The 25,532-nt window shown below is 45.4% G+C and overlaps 1 protein-coding gene across 2 annotated transcripts in view; it reads right to left on the bottom strand.

Moving 5' to 3' along the window:
• SEMA5B (semaphorin 5B) overlaps window positions 1–25,532 on the bottom strand; it is an 834,612-nt gene that overhangs the window by 423,615 nt on the left and 385,465 nt on the right. The gene's annotated exons all lie outside the window — the stretch shown is intronic.

Raw genomic sequence — 25,532 nt, 5'->3', positions numbered from 1 at the left:
GGAAGGAAAGGAACATGCGTTCAGGGGGGCGCTTGGGCAAACTAATTAGCATAGACAAATTTACAGAGAGTATACAGATCTACCACAGGAAAAATGACAAAAAATCAATGTGCTAATGTTGTCCTTAGAAGCCCCAGAGATGTGTCAAGCTCAAACTTGTTGGATTGAATTGCATCCATCACACTTGAATTTAGCAGGCCTGATGGGAGGACATGTCCGGGGCTAGCACTCCAGTGAACGTAATCTGTTTTGATCACCTGTCGGAGCGATGTGTGCACGCTCTGCCTACTGCGCATCCTTTACGCTCAGATGGCTAACAAATTAGGCACATTCCTTGCTTTGGTGTCTGGCCCTCAAACAGAGTAACCCATTGACAGCCCTTTGTATGACATCGCTGCTGTGATGGGAATGGATGCAGGTAAGGTTGATTGACAGTTTTCAAAAGGTAGATGTATCATTTCCTATTTGCCCCTCAGGTTGTGGCTGCTGCTGCTATACTGTTACAGAGGCGTATGAGGCTTCATTTCATTCCGTTCCCATCAGATCCTCTACCCAGCAGCACAGCACAGAAAGTGCTCTGGAATGTTGAGTAGAAGAATATCATAGCACACTAATATAGTAGACAAAATATCGAAAGGTGAGCGCATACAGAGAACTATATATTTACTATTCTCAACTCCATATCTATGCACCTTGACTGTATATATATCTATCTACTGGTGTTCACCAGTAAGCAGTTATAGTTAGGACCTAGTTTCCATAGGAGAAGTGTTTTTTGACTTGCCTATATCTTTGGCACCGGTTGACAAATCTTTACGAACTTTTCAAAACAAAGTGTCAAGTTGAGTCTTGTTGTGCATGGAAAGTTTCAGGGTGATCCACAAGCAGGGGAAGAGAAAAAGGTGGTTAAAAAAATCTGTGTTTCTCATTTTAATTCCCATAGAGATTTTAGACACAACTACAGCACGGACTGCTGGAGGGAATTACACCAAATTTGGCAAAAAGGTAGCTTTTGGTCCAGACAGCGCTCTTTACATTATTTGGTGTAAATCCATTCACTTGTTTGAGATAATAACAAAATTGTAATTTGTATATCTATAGTTGCAACTAATTTGTGACAATTCGCAAATTGACGTGCCAATAGGGATGCTGTGATCAGCTGACTGCAACCTGAGCAGAAAGTTGTGGCTGCCATAATGGTACCCGGTCCCCAAGGGAGAATGTAACAATTAAGTGGTATAAGGGGTCAGGGTAGAAGTACATTGACCCCATGGGTGGCATATAGGGCTGTTTGTGGGACCTCTTATGTGTAAATCACATTAGAAAATGTTTTTTTCCATGTGCGATTTTTGTGGGTGCATCAGGACGGTAAGTACAGCCCCCTCATGTAACTTTGCAATGAATTCGCAAATATTGCCGTCAAAATAAAAAATATATAATTTCAAATACTCAGTCAGACAGTAATGTACTGATTCAGAGATATATTCACACTGTTACACCCATTCACAGATCCACTCAGAGAATCTTGCACCAACTCCAAGACCCACTCAGATACTCATGCACCCATTCATAGACCCACTCAAACATTCATGCACTCACTCACAGACTCACTCAGACACTTGCACAACCTCTCACACGCCCACTCAGATGTACACCCACCCACTCAGCTGCCCTCTGACACTCATGCACCCACTCACACAGCCAGTCACACACCCACTAACAGACCCACTCAGAAACTCACACATCCACTAAGAGACCCACTGAGAGACTCATGCAGCCACTCACAGACATACTCCCACCAACTCACAGACATACTCAGACACTCACCCATCCACTGACACACACCTAGAGACTCATGCACCATCTCACACACCCATTCAAAGAGTAACATACCCACTCACAGACCCACTCTGAGACTCAAGCATGTGCACCAAGTGACGGACCCACTCAGAGACCCATGCACACACTCAGAGACACACTGATACACTCATGTACCCAGTCACAGAACCACTCAGACACTGATGCATGCACTCACAGACCCACTCAGTGACTCATACGCCTTCTCACCGACCCACTGAGACACTTATACACTCACTCACACACTCACTCTCAAAGGATACAGGTTACAGCTAGGAAATATTTTTTTTAAACCTAAGAAAGTCTAAAAAACAAAACAAATGTTACAGGAATGTTACAGTTAGGAAAAAACATTAAACAACCATAGAAATTCACTAAAAAACAAAGGTTATAGGGACATGATAGATAGAAATTGAAATTACATACAACCTTTGAAATTTGCAGAAAAAAAGGTTACAGTGACATTATAGTCAGGAAATAGTATTAAAAAAACTTTAAAAATTCACTGAAAAACCAAATGTTACAGTGATGTTCTAGTTAGGTTCAGATTTCACTCATACAAACCCCGTGAAATTCAGTGTCTATAGTTACTTGAGCTAACTATAGCTTCTGCCCTGCAATGCACTGCTTACGACCTTGCATATTACATCACTCATGACATGGTCAGTGACATCACTGATGACATCATTGTGACAACATCCACAGAACCACTCACACCCCTATAGAACCTCACATACACTCACTCACACACCCACACAACCACTCACTCACCCATACAAGTACTTACACAACCACTCACTCATCAATAGAGCCACTCACACACCCACTCACTCACCCATTCAGTCACTCACACAACCACTCACTCGCCATACAGCTACTCATACAACCAGTCACTCACCCATACAGCCACTCACACAGCCACACACTCACCCATACAGCTACTAATACACCCAGTTATTAATCTATACAGTTACTCATACACCCACTCACTCACACAGACAGCCTCTAGCACAGCCACTCAATCACCTATACAAGCTACTCACACTCTCACTTATACACCCATACAACCACTCACACACCCACCCACTGACACACTCGTACAGCCACTCACTCACCCACTGATATACACAGTAACGCAGCCAGCACATAATATATGTTAGAAGTTGTATCACTCATTAGTAGTACCCCTAGTAAACTAATTTATCTTAGTATATATGTTTAACAATCAAACTCTTAGAAAAAACACTCACTGAATGATGTCATCAGTGATGTCAACTTTAATATGAGCTTTATTCGGTTCTTTGACTAAAAACCATAAAAGTAAGATAGCAGAAAGTAAGCAATACAGAAACAAATTGGTATGGAGTATACCAAGCATACACAAGAGAAAAAAAACATGCAAAATTAAAAACAGCAAACTTAGACTGCATCAAAAGAAGCATTAAAAAAGGTTTATAAAAGGATTATATATAAAACTGAACCCATCTTGTAAAAGTCAACCATTATGTGACAGATTAAATAATTAATCACAAGTTTCCCTCATTCTCGTGGCAGCTTTATAAAACAGACCACATTTAAAACAACTTCTTCTGAAAGCCATTGTAGGTACAAACGGGCCAGTCATACTTGGGAGAAATTCATTATTTTTAGTAATTGATTAATGTACGTCTTCTTAGGGATCTCATAAAACTTGCAGAACATTATGAAATGCAAGGTATTCTGTGGAGACAAATTATCGCAGCTGCAGGACTTAAGTGGTTGGTCCCTAATAGCCCCTTAGGGAATACTAGTAAAAAGTGGAAGCGCTCTAGCCTGAATCTGGTTAGCAGAAAACGATCATACCTGCTTTTTACCTTTAAGAGATATGGCTCAGTGAATGGAACAGATTTCAACAGGAGGTCGACACGCACACAAGGTTTCAGTAGGGCTTCCTCTTTTCGGTCACTGACCATGTAATGAATGATGCAATATTTGAAGTCATAAGCAGTCCATCGTGGGAGCGTAAGTTTTAGTTAGCTCAGGTAACTATAACCGCTGAATTCCACTGGTTTTATATGAGTGAAAGCTAAGCCTCACTAGAACGCCTCTGTAACCTTTGGGTATTTTTCAGTGAATTTCTATGTTTTTTAAAATTCAATTTCTTGACTATAACGTCCTTGTAACCTTTGGTTTTTTTAAGTGGGTTTGGAAGTATTTAAATTGTATTTCCTACCTGTAACCACTAACCCGTGACACTGAGTCTGTGAGTGAGTGCATGAGTGTCTCAGTGGGTGTATGAGTGTCTGAGTAGGTTTGTAAGTGGGTGTGAGAGTATGAGTGCAAGTTGGTATAGGAGTGTCTGAGTGGGTCTGTCAGTGGAAGTGTGAGTCTCTGAGAGGACCTGTGAGTTGGTGCATGAGTCTCTGAGTAGATCTGTAAATGGGTGAGAGAGTACGAGGAAGGTTTATTAATTTTATTTCCTAACTGTAACCTTCTAGAGTGAGTGCATTAGAGTCTCAATGGGTGTGTGAGTGACTTAGTGGGACTGGGAGTGGCTGCATAAGTGTCTCACTGGGTGTCTGAGTGTCTGAGTGAGTGTCTGGGTGAGACTGTGAAAGGGTGTGAGAGTGTCTATGTGGGTTTGCTAATGCCTTCATGTGTGTGAGTCAGTCTGTGAGTGCATGAGTGTCTGAGCGGGTCTGAGTGGGTATGTGAGTGGTTCTGTGGATGATGTCATCAGTGATGTAATTTGAGATGTCATGAGTGATGCCATTGACCATGACATGAACAATGTAATATGTGAGATCATAAGCAGTGCATTGCAGGGACATAAGTTATAACTGCTGAATTTCACTGGTTTTGTACAAGTGAAATCTAAGCCTAACTATAACACTCCTGTACAACAACTCTGTAACCTTTGTTTTATTCAGTGAATTTCTAAGGTTTTGTTTTTTAATATATTGCCTAACTGTAAGGTCCCTGTAACCTTTGGTTATTTTTTAGGGAATTTCTAAATTTAAAAGGAGTACTATTTCTTAACTATAACGTCCCTGTAAACTTTGTTCTTTTTAAGTGAATTTCTAAGGTTTTTTTTTACATTTAATTTCCTTAGTGTAACTTGTAATCTTTGAGTGTGAGTGTGTGAGTGAGTGTCTTAGAGGATGTGTGAGTGGGTGTGTGAGTGAGTGCATGAATGTCTCAATGGCTTTGTGAGTAACTGAGTGGGCCTGGGAGTGGCTGCATAAGTGTCTCACTGGGTGAGTGAGTGGGTGCATGAGTGTGATTAAGTGCATGACTCACTGAGTGGCTCAATGACTTAGTGCATGAATTCCTCAGTGGGTGTGTGAATCAGAGTGGGTCTGTAAGTAGGTGTGTGAGTCTGCGAGTGGGTCTCTGAGTGAGTACATGAGTCTCTGACTGGGTCTGTGAGTGAGTGCATGAGTCTCTGAGTCGGTCTGAGTGAATGGATGAGTCTGTAAATGGGTCTGTGAGTCTCTGAGTGGGACGGTGACTGGGTATATGAGTGTCTCAGTGGGTCTGTGAGTGGGTGCATGAGTCACTGAGTGGGTCTGTGTGGTGAATGCATTAGTTTCTCAGTGGGCCTGTGATTGGGTGAGTGAGTCTGAGTGGGTCTGTGGGAGTGCATGAGTCTTTATGTGGTGTGTGAGTGTCTGAATGGGGGTGTGAGTGGGTGCATGGGTCTGTGAGGGGGTGCATGAGACTGTTAGGGGGTGCATGAGACTGTGAGGGGGTGTACAAATGTCTCATTGGGTCTGTGAGTGGGTGCATGAGTTTGTGAGTGGGTACATGAGTCTGTGAGTGGGTGTGTGTGTCTGTGTGTGTCTGAGTGCTCTGTCTTGCCCTCTCCTGACCTGTTTTGCCTTTTCTGCTTGCTTTTCTGCCCTCAGTTTTTCCTTTCCTGAAGCAGAGTCCCAAGATAGCTGCCAACACTTCCTGTTTGAAGTGTTGGCAGCCAATCCGAGTTCTGCAGATGTTTGCACAAGCTTATCATTATTAGCGAAGTACTTGCAATGGTAGATATACACATTTGGTTTTCCTTTAATTTCTTAACAACTACCAAACAGATTTACCTTAAATAACTGAGATCCGTAAATCCAAGCCTACCTTTCTGCCAAATTCAGTGTAATTCTGTTCAGTGGTTCAGTCATGTTCACATCTACTATGGGAATTAACACGGGAAACACACTTTTTTTGACCACCTATATTTTTCTCATCCCCCACTTGATGTATCATCCTGAAACGTTCCATGCACAACAAGACCCAACTTGACAATTTAGTTGGAAAATTTCGTGAAAATGTATCAAACAGCACCAAAGATAAAGGCAAGTCAAAAAAAGCTTTTCCTATGGAAACATGAGCCTAACTATAAGTAAGTAATGGTGCCTACCAGTGGGTAATACATATATCGATTACACTCCACATATAGACAATCTCATCGACCCAAAGACGCCGGTGCCATCAAAGGGCTGTGGAACCCGTAATTATGAATTTTCACCAAAGAAATCCATTGAGGCACTCCTACACAATGTATAATCGGTGCTTATCAAGATATCCGCGATAACGCGTTTCAGCTATTCAAATATTCAGGATTCACACCCAGAGGACCTCTGACCCCCTCAGTAAATGACCATGTCCTAAAAAAAGTACTTCAAACTCACTTCCTGATGCCTGCACCCAGTTTAGTGACAGCTTCTTACCTCAGGTACACAAATTATCATTCACATCTATTTAAAGAAAAATGTCACTATACTCACATGACCTAAAAGTTGTCAAGACATCAAAGATTGAAACTTTTCCCCTTATGTAACATGAATAAAAAGAACTATCAGCAGCAGTTTTCGATGGGTGTCAAGAAACTAAAGCAGTTCTAGTACAGCATATCACCAAAGCGAAGTACCGGTTTTAGATCTTTAAAATGATGAAATGGAAGAAAGTAATGATTAGGCTTGTTTTTAGGTCTCGCCTGACCCAGCGCTTGCGCTGGTCTGGCGAGACTTAAAGTAAGGGCTTCAAAAAATGCTACCGCTGGCCACAGCTTGTAGTGCATGTGCGCAGGCGCGCGCTTGAGCAGATTACTACTGTAGACGCACCACTCGCGCACATTCACTGCAAGCTGTGGCCAGCGGTCATTTCTCGAAGCGGGCGCTTGCTTTTTTTACTGTGTATTACTTCTATGTAGTAATGGCGGCACTCGTGCTTTAGCTTAAACATCTTAGGCTAAAGTCGGGTGCTGAGATTGCTTCAAAAGTAAAGAAATAGATAATTCTTTACTTTTGAAGCAATCTCGGCACCCAACTTTAGCTTAAGATGTTTAAGCTAAAGCACGGGTGCCGCCATTACTACAGAACAGTAATAAACAGAAACAAGCATTGGCATAGCCAATAGGTCTCGCTTTTGTGACCTTATAAGTATTTAGTTATGCAACTGTTGCATGGCTAAACACTTATAAGGTCCCAAAGGCGAGACCTATTGGCTATGCCAATGCTTGGTTTCATTTTTGTCCCTCTCACTCACTCTGTGGCCCCTCACCCGCTCAAGTCTCTTACACTGTCACCCCCTCCTTCGCTTCTGCCTCATCCCGTTGCCCCTCCCCACCCTGCTCTCTTTCACCCCTGCTACCCTTCATTCACCCTACCCTTTCCCCTCTTCCCACCCATCCATCTCACCCCATTCCGTCTCCTGTCTCCCCTTCCTCCTTTCTTACCACCTTGCCCCTCTTATATCCCGCCTTCCCTTGCTTCCGTGCACAGAAGGGGTGGGGGCGTCTTCCTTCCATCAGCTTGCTGGAGATGTTACCATGGTAACAGCACAGGAAAAAATTATACCTTTTCTGCTGATTCACTGAGTGATACTAGAACCCACGGCCTGGAACTAAGTCCGGGTTAGAGACTGGTCCGGGAGAGGAGGCAGCCCGGAAGGCTAATGCTCCCGCTGCACGGCTCGGTGCGTACCGAGCGGATCGCCGAAATCACACCCCAGCAAGATCGCTCAGTGAGTTAGGCGCTTAAGTGCGCAGATATAAGTGCCTTCCATCATGAAAGACAAAACGGTGAATACTGCCTGCTGCTAAAATCGGCTTGCAGCCCCGGTAACTGTAGGACAGTTCACGACCTGCATTCATCCCTTTACTCTTATCGTGACAGAGCCCTTGTTGTGATGGAACTGGGGTCGTCTCAGCCCACCCCCAAGCAGGCCGATTTGTTTAGGGGTGAGACTGATCCCCATGCCTTTCTCGCCTCGAAAGGAGCTCTCTCTCGCTCTGTCTCTCTCATTTTATGTCCTCTTTCCAGTGCTTTAAATGGGAAAAAATAAGTGCAGGTACTCATTAAAATGAGCTAACGGTGTAGTGAGTGGGCGGGGCTAGGGGCGGGTCTAAGGGCAAGACATAATAATACTTAACAACTTCCATAATAGTTGCAGCACACACCAAAACACGATAGATGTGTTTATATAAACAAAGCAGGTTAACTCATTACACAAAATTAAAGAGAAATGCGATAATATGTTAACATTTCCTTTTTTTGCAATAGTTGCACCTTCTTAATGCCATACTGTTAATTGATGTTGTTTGGCACAATACTATATATTTTTGAGCACGTGAGTAGGAAGAAACTGAAAATACCCCCACTTCAAACCAAAAATCTTATGGCACCAAGCAAATGAAGCAAATCATCATGACCCTCCCCAGAAGATATCTCTTCCATCGATCTATCCATTCATCCTACTATTTACCTGCTGATGTCCACCATTTACCCTTTACATTCTGTCGTCTATTCAGTTTTTCATCCACCATTCAGATTTTTACCATTCCGTCTGTCCACAGGGTGACCCCTGTGACCTCACAGGCGGTCGCTCCTTCCTCGCTGCACATTGGTCATCCCGCCTCCCGCCTGACCCTCCCTACCGGCTCCTACTTAAGGGGTCCCTGTCGGTACACTTACTGTGACCCCTGTGACCTCACAGGCGGTCGCTCCTTCCTCGCTGCTCTGCCGCTCGCCTGCCTGCTGCCTCACCTGCTGCCTCACCTGCTGCCAGACCGCTGACGGTTACCACTGACCTCTTCTTCTCCGCAGCCCTCCGCTTCTGCCCACAGTCCGCTTCCGCTTCTTCTGCCTTCCCGCTCCTCATTTCTCACCGGCCCCGCTGCCCCGGTCACCTCCCTGCTTTCCCGCCGCTGCCCCGGAGCCCCGCCTTCCCTCCTCGCACATTGGTCATCCCGCCTCCCGCCTGACCCTCCCTACCGGCTCCTACTTATGACGCCCCCTCAGCGACCGCGCAGCAGACGCGCGCAGCGGGAGCGCCTAGTGAGCGCCGAAGGTGCGCCAAAGGTAAGCCCGTCTGCGCCCGTCCGCGCCTGGCCCGCACCCAGCGCCAGACCCCCTGGCCCCCGCGTCCGCCACCCCCCCGCAGGACCTACGATGCCGCCACACTCATCGCACTCAACACCGCCCGAACCCCCGGGTGCCACCAAGCATCCCCGCGACACACCCATGGACCCTTCGCCTGCCGATCCTGCAAATTCTCCTGCCTCCGCACCGGCACCGCACCCACCAAGACGGACAACAGCAACCACCTGAAGTGCATCCTGCTCAACACCCGCTCCGTCCACAGACACGCCATGGAACTCTGGAACCTCCTCGACACCGCATCTTCAGACATCGCCTTCCTCACGGAAACCTGGATGAACGCCTCCTCAGTCCCCGACATCGCCATAGCCATCCCGGACGGCTACAAGATCATCAGGAAGGATCGCGTCAACCAGACCGGAGGGGGCATCGCCATCGTTCACAAAAGTACCATCCGCATCTCGACTGACTCCATCGACACATTCAACGCCGCCGAATACCTGCACTTCCAGATTCACACTGACCCCAAGACCACACTCAGAGGCACCCTCATCTACAGACCCCCTGGACCGCGTACACAGTTCTGCGAAGACATCACGGACTTCATCAGCCCTCACGCCCTCCCCTCCGCCGACTACATCCTCCTAGGAGACCTCAACTTCCACCTGGAGAACAACAACGACTGCAACACCACCGCCCTGCTGGACAACCTCGCCAACCTCGGACTCCAGCAACTGGTCAACACCCCCACCCACTACGCCGGCCACACGCTTGACCCCCTCTTCTCATCCAGCAAGCACGTCACCTTCAGCCACACCACCGGACTTCACTGGACTGACCACAGCTGCGTCCACTTCAGCTTCCAAAAGAACACGATCCGCCAACACCCGAGGCAGGTTCCCCACAGAAACTGGAGCAAGATCACAGTCGACCAGCTCACCACCTCCCTCAGCCAGAACCCACCAGGCAGAACAACGGACTCTAACACAGCTGCCCTCGACCTCACACAGTGGCTGACCTCCTGTGCCGATGACCTCGCCCCGATGAAGAACCCACCCACCAGACCCAGAAGCAAGAAGGCCCCCTGGTTCACCGACGAACACAAGGACTCTAAGAAGACCTGCTGCACCCTCGAGAAGGCCTGGCTCATCGACAAAACAGCCGACAACATGACCGCCCTCAAACTCGCCACCCGGAGACACCACAAGCTCATCCGCACCACCAAGAAGACATCCCTGAAGGAGCGACTGGACAAGAACGCCCATGACAGCAAGGAGCTCTTCAACATCGTCAAAGAGTTCTCCAACCCCAGCACCGGCAACAACGACATCACTCCTTCACAGGACCTCTGTGACTCCCTCGCCTCGTACTTCCACCGCAAGATCGCCGACATCCACATCAGCTTCGGCGCTCCACCCCCGCACCCATCGGTCGAACCAACACACCTTGCTGCCCCCCTCCAGACATGGACCAAGGTGACCCCCGAAGACACGGCAAGCATGATGAACACCATCCACTCCAGATCGCCGACCGACCCGTGCCCCCACCATGTCTTCAACAAGGCCGCCGCTACCATCGCACCCTACCTCCGAAACATCATCAACACCTCCTTTGACACAGCCACCTTCCCGGAGAGCTGGAAGCACACCGAGCTCAGCGCACTGCTGAAGAAACCAACAGCGGACCCGACCGACCTCAAGAACTTCCGCCCCATCTCGCTCCTTCCCTTCCCCGCCAAGGTCATCGAGAAGATCGCCAACAAGCAACTAGCCGCCTTCCTCGAGACGAACGGATCCCTCGACCCATCGCAGTTCGGATTCAGAGCGAACCACAGCACCGAGACCGCCCTCATCGCAGCCACCGACGACATCCGAGCCCTGCTCGACAACGGCGAAACAGCGGCACTCATCCTCCTAGACCTCTCCGCAGCATTTGACACCGTCTGCCACCGCACCCTAGTCCAACGCCTTAACGACACTGGCATCCAAGGAAATGCCCTGGAATGGATCATCTCCTACCTCTCCGGCAGAACACAGAGAGTACGCCTCCCTCCGTTCCGCTCTGAAGCCACCGAAGTCATCTGCGGCGTCCCGCAAGGATCATCGCTCAGCCCCACCCTCTTCAACGTCTACATGAAACCCCTCGCTGCCATCGCACGCCAACACAACCTCAACATCATTTCCTACGCCGACGACACCCAACTGATTCTCTCCCTCACCAGAGACCCCGACACCGCCAAAGTCTGCCTACACGAAGGAATGAAAGACGTCGCCGAATGGATGAACATCAGCCGCCTGAAGCTGAACACGGACAAGACAGAAGTCCTCATCCTGGGACCATCGCCCTCCGCATGGGACGACTCCTGGTGGCCCCCGGCACTAGGCACCGCACCCAAACCAACGGACCACGCACGCAACTTGGGCGTCATCCTGGACGCCTCCCTATTGATGACCAGACAAGTCAACACCGTCTCCTCAGCTTGCTTCCACAACCTTCGCATGCTCCGCAAGATCTTCCGATGGATCCCGATCGAGACCAGGAAGACGGTCACCCAGGCCCTCGTCACCAGCAGACTAGACTACGGAAACACCTTCTACGCCGGTACAACAGCCAAGCTTCAGAAACGACTTCAACGTATCCAGAACGCCTCCGCCCGACTCATCCTGGACGTCCCCCGACGCTGCCACATCTCGAGCCACCTAAGAGACCTGCACTGGCTCCCTGTCAACAAGAGGATCACGTTCAGACTCCTCACCCACGCACACAAATCCCTCCACGACCTGGGCCCAAGATACCTCAACGACCGACTGACCTTCTACACGCCCACCCGCCAGCTACGATCCGCGAACCTCGCCCTCGCCGTCGTCCCTCGCATCCAGAGAACCACCGCCGGAGGAAGATCCTTCTCCTACCTGGCGGCTAAGACATGGAACTCCCTGCCCGTCCACCTGCGACTGACCCGGGACCACCTTGCCTTCAGGAGGCAGCTCAAGACCTGGCTGTTCGAGCAGTAGCAGCCCCCCTCCCCCAAGCGCCTTGAGACCCTTCCGGGTGAGTAGTGCGCGATACAAATTTCTTGATTGATTGATTGATTGAAACCTATCCATCCATCCATCTTTGAACCTATCCATTCATCCTTTCACTCATCCATCTCTTTATCCACCCTTTCACTCATCCATCAATCCTTTTGCTCATCTATCCATCAACCCTATCACTCCTTTATACCATCCACCCTTTCATTCCATCCACCCTTTCACTCAATCCCTCATTTCACTCATACATCCTCCCTCCCTTTCATTCATCTATCCAATCTTTCACTTATCCACCCATCATCCGCCCTTTTATCCAATCGTCCACCCTCTTTCACCCATACATCCATTCACTCATCCATCCACTCATCCATCCATTCATCCATCTATACATCCACCCTTTCTCACTCATCCATCCACTAACTCACCCACCAGTCCTCTCTAATACGTTATTCATGAACCTTTGTCGCCGCAGACATGTACACACAAAGTGCCACCCATTTTCTTTAAAATACCTCCCGAGAGTGTCTTGATTCTCTCTTGCTTTTTTCTTACAAAAAACAGGCATACAAATGCAGGCAAACACACAAACATAAGCAGACACACAAAAGACTCCGGTATGTTAAAAGCCATGTTATAGTCTTCACCATGGCTTTTTTAATTGCCACTGCCAGGGGACTGCCATGATTCCTGTGTTTGCGCAAATGCAGAGGATAGTGTGAATGTGGTTGACAGCACAGGGCCTGAATGGACCCCAGAGCTGCCCAGGTTTCAGATTGCTATGGGTGACATTTTCATGTTTTCATTGTAATTATGAGTGACATTTCAACGACTAAGAGTGACACTTTCCTGCGAGCAAAATTAAGCAATGAAGACGAGGGAATCATATAAATATCAGAAATGACACTCATTTGAGTTTAGCTGCTAATGTTTCAGATTGCTTATGTGTGACATTTCCATAGATTCGGTGGATTTACGAGAGTCAGGCAACAAGTAGATGTGTAACACTTAGAGTGGCACTTTCTTGCTACCAAATTCATGGAATTAAGTCAATGGAAATAGACAAATATCAGAAATCACACTCATTTGAGCAACAAGGAAGTCAAACTCTGCAGCAGGTGCTTTTGAAGCTATTTTTTTTTTTTTTTTTTAAATCAGCACCCTCCACCCCAACCTCAGCTTCAGGTGCGGCCAAACCACACGTAACAAAGGGATCTCTGTGACAAAAACAGCAACTCACTGAGCTATCCACATACAATACAGTACAACACAATATGCTTTTTTGAAGGAGGCATGTTAACCCTCTACACTACTTACTGGTGAGAGTGAAAACTGCCAGTAGAGAAACCTCTGACCTCTCTCCCGCGGGAACAATAATCACATGACTTGTCTCTGACTTAGCAAGTCTAACTGTGCTGGGAAAAGAAAGGCTGCTGCTTCGTAGTGTCGCTGTCAAGCAGGGATGTGAAATACTTTGCGCTACTAATAAATCAGCAAAACTGCTAGTTTAGACAGAACATAGCGCATTTTCAGCACAGACAGACCACTCTAGTTTGCACATTTGCAAGGCCCTATGCCGTGCTGGAGCCCCCTAATCATTTCCGTAACAAACATTTTAACTGTCAGCAGCAGGAAATTATTAAATTAATATCGGACTTAGCTGAATCTCTTTACAGCTGTCAGAACGATCCACCGAGGAGCTGCTGGCTGGCACCGCGGGGCTCTCTAGCCTGTCTCTTCTTCAGAGTCAGACAGCGAGCCCTGCTGCAGTGTCTCATCTAGAAAGCCTATGTACAGACAGGGTCATTGAGGCTTTTGGCGTTAGGAAGGTAGGTGCCAGTGCAGAAAGCAGTTAGATTAGCGCTCCAGGGGTCTCTTCGATCGCATTGTCTGGGCATTAACCCTCTGATCAAGAGAAAGTACAGGAAGTCTGAGAATCCACCGCCCTTGCCACTGATCACATTTCTATGATAAAAGTATTACCCTGCACTGACTTTTCACTACCTGAAGTGCTACGCTTCGAAAATCACACGCTAGCAAGTAAAATGAATTTCGACCCTGCTCTGTCAAGCACAGGGTGATGGTGAGCAGCGCACATTATTCAAATGAGCCCTGCTGAAGAGCTCAGCAGGGGCTCAGATCGGGGCTACAGAAGCGGCGTCTTGGCTGCCAGACAGTTCCACTCCTGCTCATTAGCACTCTCAGCCAGTGAGCCTACCTCTCATGAGTACCGGTACTCTCCTGGGCAGTAGAGAAGTGCTGGTACTCAGAGTGACAAATCTAAGAAGTGCCGGTACTCAGTACCGGTGAGTACCGGCCCATTTAAAGCACTGCCTCTTTCCCGTTGTTTCTCACTCCCCTCACTCTTCCTCTCTGCATGTTTTGCCCTATCATTTCCTCCTCTTTCTGTCCCTTTATTTATTTCTTCTCCCCTTCTCTCTCACCCTCTGTCATTATATCTCTCTTCTTCCCAGGCCCGGTTCCAGACTTCTGGATCTGGCGGGCTACCAGGGAGCAGGGGTGCGCCATGAAGATTCATGGAGGAACATGCATAATCAAACGAGAATCGTTCGTAACATATGCTGTTTTATGCTCGGAAATCTATCCCATTTTGACAAGTCTAGAAATGTACTTATCTTTGTAATGTTGAGTCTCATGTATAGGACCACTAACCATGTCGTATTCTCGGGGGGCGGCCTCCTGCTCTTACCTGCGGTCGTGTGGCCCCCCTTCAATGCGGCCGTGAGCTACGCCACTGCACCCACTAGGAGTAGGCCTGCCCCACTATCACTGCAGTGTATCAGCTAAGAAGGCAATGCGGCACACCACAAAAGTACAATGACACCCTGAGTCAATCGTTTCTTCAGGTGTTGTCCATCAATTGTAGACTTCATGCAAAGAAAAACATCATTATCCGTTCTTGATAAGACTTTATATGTTGCGTTTATTGATTGGTAATCAAACAGATATCCAATGTTCAGAGCGCAGCCGACGCGCGTTTCGCCCAAAGGGCTTTCTCAAGGCTGCATGCATACAAAGAAAGAAAGAAAGAAAGAAAATATGTACAGATACGCAACAAGTACTTTACTCACTGCAGTGTATGACCTGTTAGCTATGGGGTGCTATGGCACCACGCCTATCCATAAATGATGAAAATCAAGTTTTTTAAAACTTTTGAATCACAATTAGAACGTCCTTTCAACAATGGTCTCAAAACGTGTTTCACAGAAATTATTCCAAGCCTATGAGTTAATTACTTTCCATAAATCGTGAAAATTACACTAGCTACGCGAATTACAGATTTCAATTAACGATATGACGAAAAGGTTTTATAGAATACTACAGCATAATGCAGTAAGCTATAGTGGCAGTTAAAAAGGGACATTTTACTATTAAAAAAATTGTAACATAAAAAATGCATGTCACGTAACATATTATAGAGTTTGTCTAACATTTACAAACTATCACACGCTTAAAATCATGTCAAAGGAACCCTTCACCGGCGTTATAGAACTGGAGGTCTGCAGCTTATAAACTTTGCTCATGTGCCATCTCCTTGCATATTCAGCTGTGGAAAACTGTATACTCTACTCTCGCTCAGTGCTGAGTGACAGCAAAGACACCCAAGCATTGGCATAGCCAATAGGTCTCGCCTTTGGGACCTTATAAGTGTTTAGCCATGCAACAGTTGCATAACTAAATACTTATAAGGTCTCAAAAGCGAGACCTATTGGCTATGCAAAGTGGCCCTGCGGCCGCTAAAGTGAGAGTGATCGCGATCAAGATCACACATCAAAGCGGCCGAGAAAGTGAAAGTAATTGGGGAAAAGCGTGGCACGCGCGCCCGTGTACATGCACTGTAGCTCTAGGCTGGCCTGGTAGCACTTTTTGGAGCCCTCTCAATAAGTCTCGCCAGACCAGCGCATGCGCTGGGTCAGTCGAGACCTAACAATTGGCACCGCCCAACAACATGCGGAGATGCCCTTCCTAACAGGCAAATGTCCTGTGACTGCCAGGTATTCAGAAGGGGAAACACATTGCAAGTCAAAATTGATAAGAAGTTCCTGTGGAACAACTACCAACCCTGCCTTGACTATGTGGAAAAACTGAAAAGGACTTCCCTGAGGAAGCTGGTACAAAGTCCACTTCATTAACTATCTGGGGCACATGAAACTGATCCTTTAATACATATATGTAAATTTGGGTAAAGAATTGTACATGCATTCTAACCAATGTATATTTGAAGCAATAACGTACATTTGAACCTACGATTGCCCAATTGCACCAAATAATGTATGTGTGTAGACCAACGAATGTACATTCATAAATCACATGGTCCACCAGAATCACATTAACCGGATTCAACTTGTCATAAATATGTCAGGTGCATGTCCTTGACTAAACTGCTTATTGTATTCTATGTCGCTCCGCCTAATTACTGTCACTCAACGAATTGATCAGGATTTAGGGGTATTACAGATACAGACTGCAATTACACACATAATTGTGCTATACAAAATCACCAACTCTGCCTTTCATTCTAAAGTGGGTAGATAAAGTGCCACAAAATGGGTAATATTAACATCTGTTAATTGTATATCACATAGAAATGCCAGAATTGTAGTATTTATAGCTATATATACAAAAAACTAGTTATTTTGTATTTAACTAATCTTTACGACTATGCAGCAAGTTAGAAACTGTCTCGAAGCAGGAAGAAAATAAACCGAACCACTTCTAAGTACATATGTTCTAATTGTATGTACATTTTAAATTTCCTTTTCTTGGAAAGGTAAAATCTGTTCCAGATTGTTTGTGCTGTGTCTCTGGTTTTGTCACTGAAGTAGCTTGTGAGAGGATCGTCTCTTTACACTAGAGGGGAAGTGCAAAAGCATTGGCATAGCCAATAGGTCTCGCCTTTGGGACATAAGTGTTTAGTTATCCAGCACAATATCCTTGGTGCAACAACATCAACTGTTGCATGGCTAAACACTTATAAGGTCCCAAAGGCGAGACCTATTGGCTATGCCAATGCTTGTTATTTTTAGGTCTGGATTAACAGCACAGATGTCTGTTGACATATTGTTAACAATGCTTTAAAATACATACAGTGGGATTTAGCTCCACCTGGGGGAGTAGTACTCCTCTAGGTAATACACCACATGCTTTTGGATGTTTGGTGCATCATTTCGTGCCTTATTAAGTGTTTTTATTGCTATGCATGAGGGGCTATTTTAAATCTCGAAAATACACAGTACCAGCACACATTCCATTATTTTTCTAATAGTGGCACTGTAGACAGAAAGCAATGGTTTTTGTTTTGCTTTTTCACCGCTACAAGCTTTTTCAGATGTTTTAAAAAGACTCAAACTACAAGCCAGACCTATTGGTTTTGCCAATACCTGTAGTTCTCGGAAATTCACTTAAACTATTTTTGTTTCTCATTTTTGCAATTATTTAAAATAGGACAATTATTCATTTTCAGGTGTACACTGCGTGTTCAGTCGTGGTATGCTTTTAGGCCAGAAAGGTGGTAAACTTCATAACGACCTATTTTACTAGATTAGTACCTTTCCATTACATCACCACAGCCACAGGTGTGTAGAATCTCAAGAAGCAGAGTTCCAGGGCAGTCACAAACTTTTCTTGCTATTCTTTACCCTTTATGTGCCCATCCAATCCACTACCACACAATCCACTTTGTACCTAATGTGAGCTACTCAGTTTCTTATTTTAGGCTACCTCTGCACCCCTAAGTAAGTTCTCCCCACCCACCGCATGCAAGTCTCCACCTTGCTGAGCAGTACTCTGCGTGACACATGGGCCTGTCTTACCTCTCATCTAAGCCCACTCTCTCGGCCCTCCACCAATATTTATGCAGGCGCAATGGTCTCTGCAAAGTACAAATATTTCATCTGGCCTCTTTCCAATTTTTGTCCCGTCTGTTTCCAAATTCAAAGCTGAGATTTTTAACGACCTCCTTTTAATCAGATTAAGGAAAAGCCAATAGTGTTGGTCTTGATAATTGAGTACAGGCTTGTTGAGATTTGGATTTATAAAAATCCGATGTTAAGGAAAAGTAGTACAAAATGTACTGTGCGTGAGAACATCGCCTCAGATAAGCAATGAGAACCCATGCGCACAAAGTTCAAAGAGGGGGTGGCTGCAGTAAGGGGAAGAATGCTGCAAAGATCCGGGCACTGGTTTATCCTGCAATGGGTCGGAAAAAAAAGTGGTGACTCCCCATTTTTCATCACGAGCTACTTAGTATAAAAAAAACTAACTTGCATAATGAAATGCAGAATGTGGTCCTAAAAATACTCCATAAGAATACAGAGATATGTGTGCCTTGTTTTGGAGAATTAAAAGAGGGTCTTTTGTGATTCGCTGGAGAAGACCAGAACCATGTTCTGATTGGTCACTGATTAATTGATCAACTTTCCATTGACAGCCTTTCAGCACTCACATAGAAGAGATGCCCCCCAAACAGCAAGCATTGGCAAGGACAAAAGGTCTTGCATTGATTTACTAATAATTGTAAACACAGGAGTTCACAAATACTGTTTGCATGGATTGTATGCACAAATGCTGTTTATCACATTAAAGCCTGTCCGACTGGCATTGCCAATGGTGGGAAAAATAGCTTTCTGAAAAGAATGCTTTGTAGGAGATAAAGAACTGAATGTGACAAACAGCACAGCACATTTATTTTTCAGATTCAGAATATCCCCTGTACATTCTAATGGAAACACTAGCTGGAAGGCACAATGATACATCACCATCTGATAGCACGAGGTCAGAGAGTAATATTCCTCTGGGTGGATAAAAAAGACAAATATCACACATTTAACAATAATTGCTACAAAAAAGTCATCCAGACAGCTGCTAGCCGGACCTAAAAAGGGAAAGCTTACTGTAGCTAGGTAGGCTACCATTACGAAACACAAAACATTTATAATAGTCATGTACTAACCTTTCATGTATTTTGTCATTCACGGACATACTACTTTGGGGGTCATTTACAATACGTGGGCAGCGGCATAGCAAGAGAGGGGGCGGTTAGCTAAGCCACTATACATGGGAAGCTGTAAAAAAATCAGGTAAAATGTGTATTACAGTGCATTCAATTCTAATTTTGTTTTAAGGAAAAAAAATTACATTCCATTTGTAATAGTACCAGAGCACAAGCAAAAAATCTGCTGCTAATTGTACAACAATAATTGCGGAAAAAAGACAGACACAATTTATTTCTAAATGTACAGTAATGCCATGATAACTGGTTGTGGTGACCGAATTACCGAACTACGCAAAACATCCAATATTCTGTGAAGGACTCCATTAACAGGATAGTGCTAATTTCTTCCAAATGGCAACGCAGCCAACTCAATTGTCAGAAATAGCAGAATGTAGTTCTGAATTTGCTTCTACTGGTGTCCAAATAAGGTGAACTTTTCTGTGTTGCCCAACATCACAAAGGGCCTTATTGCGCCTTTTCTGAAATCACCTGATAACTCCTCCCCAGACTTCTCATTTTTGGGTTCAGGGAAGAGTAATATTAACTGGTAGCAAGAGTTATAAGGTTTCAGGGAATAGTAATATTTAACAGTGCTAAGGGTTTTTAGAGTTCAGGGATGATTAGCGTTAAGAAGCGATAAGGGTTTTTAGGGTTCAAGGAAGGTCCCATTAAGGGGTAGGAGGGGGTTTTAAGGGTTCAGGTAAAGGTAGGGGTAGTAAGGAGTGTTTAGGGCTTGGCAAAGGATGGTGTTAAGAATTAGGAGTTTTTAAGGTTTAAGAATTAGTAGCAATAAGCTGTAGTAACGTTTTCTGGTTCAGGCAAGTGTAGTGTTAAGGGGTAGTATGGAGTCTTAAAGTCTTTAGGGATGGATAGCATTAGGTTTAAATAAGGATTTTAGGGTTCAAGTATGGGTATCTGTCAGGGATGATAAAGGATTTTTAGGGTTCAGGAATGGGTAGCTATAAGGGGTGGTAAGAGTTTTTAGGGTTCATGGAAGGATACTATTAGGTTGTTGTAAGGAGTTTTTAGTAGTTCGGGAAGGGCTGCGTTAAGAGGTACAAAGGGTTTTTAAGGTTTATGGATGGTCAATGTTATTGAGATCGCAGAAAAATAACACTGGGGTGGGAAAGTTTTAAGGGTTCAGGGAAGGGTAGCATTAGAGGGCAGTAAGGTGTTTTTAGCATTATGGGAAGGGTAATTTAAAATTACTATCTTTCAAAATTAATGTATCAAATATTACATTTTAAGTAAATTAACTATAATAGTAATGTAACGTTTCTTTTTTTTAAAAAAATACATTAAAATTTGTAATTACATTCAATTTTGAGAGTCAGGGAACTTCAAAACATCTCTCCAGCTCATAAATCTTAAAACTAGGAATTGGAAAGATAAAACACCATTCTCTCAAGGAGTGCAATGTTAAGGTTTCTCTGAAGTTGATGGTGGAAAGGGAAGGGGGGAGGTAGCTGGGACGGCAATTGAGCAACATATTCCTCCTGACTGCCTTCCTCCCATCTGTCCTGACGCCAAAGAACCACAACCATATTTATCTGATTACCTATGAAACATATAGCATTGATCTGGCATTTGTTTGACCATAAAAAAAGGCAAGCTCTGTTGTAACATAATAGCTAAGCGATACCAAAGGGAATGATGGACGCAGCGCTTGAGCAAATCAAACACTCACCCCCAGTCAACTGATCTGGGTTTAATCCATCATCATTCTTTAGCTCACTCCACCACCCCAGTTCAGACAAGGCCATATGCAAATCAGTCTGACCCTGTGCCTCATGGGAACAGTCCAGCCCGAACTGCCAAGCCATGTCTTCCCTGGACCGGAAACAAGCATCCTTGGACCGGTTTCGGGTTCATAACCCTCATCAGCCAGGCTATCTTGAATCCAGTGGCAAAGTGAGCAAGGGACCCACGTCTGGGCATACCCTGCCAACTTAGGGCGAACAAAGCGATACCAAAGGGGATGATGGACGGAGCGCTTGAGCAAATCAAACACTCACCCCCAGTCAACTGATCTGGGTTTAATCCATCATCATTCTTTAGCTCACTCCCCCACCCCAGTTCAGACAAGGCCATATGCGAATCAGTCTGACCCTGTGCCTCATGGGAACAGGCCAGCCCGAACTGCCAAGCCATGTCTTCCCTGGGCCGGAAATAAGCATCCTGGGACCGGTTTCGGGTTCATAACCCTCATCAGCCAGGCTATCTTGAATCCAGTGGCAAAGTGAGCAAGGGACCCACGTCTGGGCATACCCTGCCAACTTAGGGCGAACAAAGCGATACCAAAGGGGATGATGGATGAAGCGCTTGAGCAAATCAAACATTCACCCCAGTCAACTGATCTGGGTTTAATCCATCATCATTCTTTAGCTCACTCCACCACCCCAGTTCAGACAAGGCCATATGCAAATCAGTCTGACCCTGTGCCTCATGGGAACAGTCCAGCCCGAACTGCCAAGCCATGTTCTGCATTCTGTCCATCAATTGTTGTTTTTGCATTTGTCACCCCGAGTGGGACGGGTATGCTCAGACGTGAGTCCCGTGCTCTCCATGCCACTGGAATCAAGCTATCCTGGCTGAAGAGGGGTGAAACCCCGAAACCGGTCCTAGGATGCTTGGTTCCAGTCCAGGGAGGACCTGGCTTGGCAGTTCGGGCTGTACTGTTCCCATGGGGCACAGGGTCAAGACTGATTTGCATATGGCTTGGTTCAAACTGGAATGGCATGATGAGCGAAAAAACGATGGATTTAGGCCCAGATCTCTGTTCTGGGGTGAATGTATGACATTGTTCTGCATTCTGTCCATCAACTGTTATTTTTGCATTTTTTATTTTTGTAACATAATAGCTAGACTTGATAAAGAACTTTGACTCGCACAACTTGATAAACAAATTACAGCTCATGTAAGGTAAGCACTTTCTATGGAAGCACACACGTTCTGCCCAATCAAAATAACTACTGTTGTCCACCAACATGCGTGTGGCCAAAGTCTCTCTCTACAGTACTCCTGAAAGCTCTTTATTAGGTTGATCACAATGTTAATGTTAATGTTATAGGGAATTTGTAAAGCGCACGGCTTCTCCAAGGAGTGTCCCGGCGCTAAGAGGTCCCCCTTTGAAAAGAGAGACAGTTTGCACTCATAATCCTGCAAAGCTATATTACTGAAGGAACAGCCAGGTCTTAAGTTGGCGTCTGAAGCTAAGAAGCTCTCGCTCTTGTCTGAGGGCGAGAGGCAGCGAGTTCCATAGTCTTTCCACTACCACCTGGAAGGAACGTCCCCCCTTTCTGATCCGGGTGAATTTTGGCACCAATAACAGATGTTGGGCTGATGACCTCAACGTCCTGGCTGGAATATAGGGCGTAATTCTCTTTCTGATGTACTGAGCCCGCTGTTATGGAGAGCCTTAAAGGCCAGCACCAGAGACTTAAAGTCTATCCTATTTTTCACTGAAAGCCAGTGTAAGTTTTTTAAATGACTCGCCATGTGGGTCCTAGGCCCTACCAAAGAGACCGCTCTGGCTGCCGCATTTTGAACAACCTGTAGGCGGCCCAATAAATAATTTGGGATGCTCAGGTATACTACATTGGCATAATCCAGCCTTGACATAATCAAGGCTTGGACTACTGTCTTCCTATGGGACAATGGCAACAGTACTAGGAAGTTCCTCATCATTTTTAAAAGTCTGAAGCACGTGCCAGCCACAGATTGAACCTGCAACTTCATGGAAAGATCCGAGTCAAGCATGACTCCGAGATTCTTCACAGTGGTGACAGGACTGGCTGGTGGAGGCTGGTCCTGAGGCCACCAATTCCGCCATTCATCACCACGGGTGTGTGCGAAAAAGATAATTTCAGTTTTGGCGGAATTGCATGACAGTTGGTTTTGTCGAAAACAATCAAACACTTTGGTGAGGCATCGATGTATTAAAATTTCATTTAGCGGCTCATCCTTTTCATACGTGAACAACAATTGGGAGTCATTGGCATAGGTTATAACTTTAGCCCCATGTTTCTCCGCTAGGGGTGCAAATGGTGCCATATAAATATTAAGAAGGAGTTGGGCTCAAAACAGAGCGCTGAGGCACTCAAACATTCAGCGATGGAATATCCGCTGAGAAATGTGGGGACCAGACAGATTGCTGACGGCCTTCCAAAAAAGAAGAAAACCACCTGAAAACCGTGCCCCCAAAGCCACATTCACTGAGTCTCTGTAGGAGTCGTCCATGGGGCACGGTATCAAAAGCCGCCGAGAGGTCCAGCATTATTAATAATGCCTTCCCTCCTCTGTCAAGGGTGGATTTGATACTTTCGGTGACTTCTAATAAGGCCGTTTCAGTACTATAATTTGCTCTAAACCCCGATTGGCTGGGATGAAGAGCATTTGTGGCCTCAATGAAGTTAGGAATAACCCCATTCACATACTTCTCCAATGCCTTGGCAAAGAAAGGAAGCAGTGTTATAGGCCTGTAGTTGCTTACTACTGCTGGGTTAGCTAAGGGTTTCTTCAAAAGAGGGAGAATATTACCCTGTTTCCACTTTGCTGGGACCTTTCCTTCCAACAGGGAAAGGTTCAGAACTTGATTAACAGCTGAATTCAGAACCTCAGCGACAAATGCTACAATTTTCGCAGGGCACGGATCCGAGGGAGACCCAGATTTAAGCGCCTTCATGATGGTAAGTGAGGTACCCAGGGAAACAGGAGGAAAATCCAAGAGTATTTCCTGTGACAGCTGTGATGCAAGGCCAGACCTAAAAAGGTCCATTCAAAATTCCAGAATATGGAATGACCACTTATTTGCAGGCTTTTTTTTTTTAGTGGAAATATTTTTTTAGAGCACATGTTCCAATATGGAGGAGAGGATGTGTTTCATGCTCAAATATAGCGCCATAACAGTTACACATTTCGCCTATTTAAGCAAAAATCTTGTTTAATTACACAAAAGCAAGCTATGCACATGCCAGACTCATATCCAATATCTAACATCCATCTCAGACCCGGGTATGGTACAGGATGTGATTAAATGACTCGCATAGGTAATCATGATCGCCATCTCAGTTTATTAAACTATGCACCCATGATAGGAAACTATACATAGAAGATGTATTAGGAGAATTAGGACTATTTAGGACTTACAGTCACAGATAGGGAACACTAAAAAGCACCAATCAACTTAGTAACGCAAAAGGAAATTCCTGCATCTCTACATTCTGGTGTGATTGGAACTAAAGTATTGCTTGTGTAGCTAGGGGGGTTTATGATCTATCTGAATAAACATTTCCTCTTACTACACAGCAGCCCATACTCTCTTATATAAACTCCAGAGATTATTTTCCTTTAATTACAGAGCACTCTCCTCCCCTCCCCCCGTCACCCTCCCCAATCACCCAGCATTTTCTTTTTTGGCTTCAGGGTATGCAAAAAGGGCGTGAAAAAGCCACCATGTTGGACGTTTTTCAGACGGAAAAGACTTCCAGTTCAAACACTGCTGCCTTCAGCAATCAGAATGCACCTTTCCAAGGAACATTTGCAATTCGCGTGTCCTTAAGCAAGTATCCTAGGAGAGAAAGAAAACTGGCACTGTGGTGAAGCCATGTCAGCCTTCCAGCTTGCACCCATAGTCATCAGACACACCTAAGGTTGGATATTGCAGCCTGGAAACGGTAAGAGATCACACAGACAGCAGTGCATGTCTTGTGGGACTTGAGAGGAAACCGCAGCAGCCAACAGGCTCCTGCAGCTCTTAGTAGTTCTTGCAGACCATACTCAGTCCTCTCTGTCTCCTAGTTGTAAAAGCACCTGTGTGGCGCCTTATAAGAACCATTTGCAATAGTTCTCGCATTTGCGAGGGTTTGAGCTATTGGCATTGTAAATGACAATGCCTTTCATGTATCTGTTCTGATAATTAACACATAGATAAAAGGCATTTTCATTTACAATGCCAATAGCTCAAACTCTTTGAAATGCAATAGGTCTGGCATTTACAAGAAGCGGCCTCCATTATCCCAGGCCGCTTGGAAAGTGAAAGCGTGCATGGTGCGATGAATGTTGTAGGAAAGCATGTCGTGCCTGAAGTATGAGCAACTCATTAAAGAAAATAGTGCTTAGAGACAAATTATGACATACCGTGTAACAACAGAAGTAAAAGGGCCAGTCCTCATGAAAGGTTACAAATGAAGACAAGATGGTTCTAAGGAGGGATTAACAAACCTATTTGGACGTTCTCCCCCCTACACTTTTTGGCCCCATTTGGACTACTAGCTGCTGGCTTGT

This window comes from Triturus cristatus, chromosome 3_2 (assembly GCF_964204655.1).
Source record: "Triturus cristatus chromosome 3_2, aTriCri1.1, whole genome shotgun sequence".
Classification (NCBI taxonomy): Eukaryota; Metazoa; Chordata; class Amphibia; order Caudata; family Salamandridae; genus Triturus; species Triturus cristatus.
Note: the sequence above shows the minus strand (reverse complement) of the source record. Positions and strands in the feature narration are given on the sequence as shown.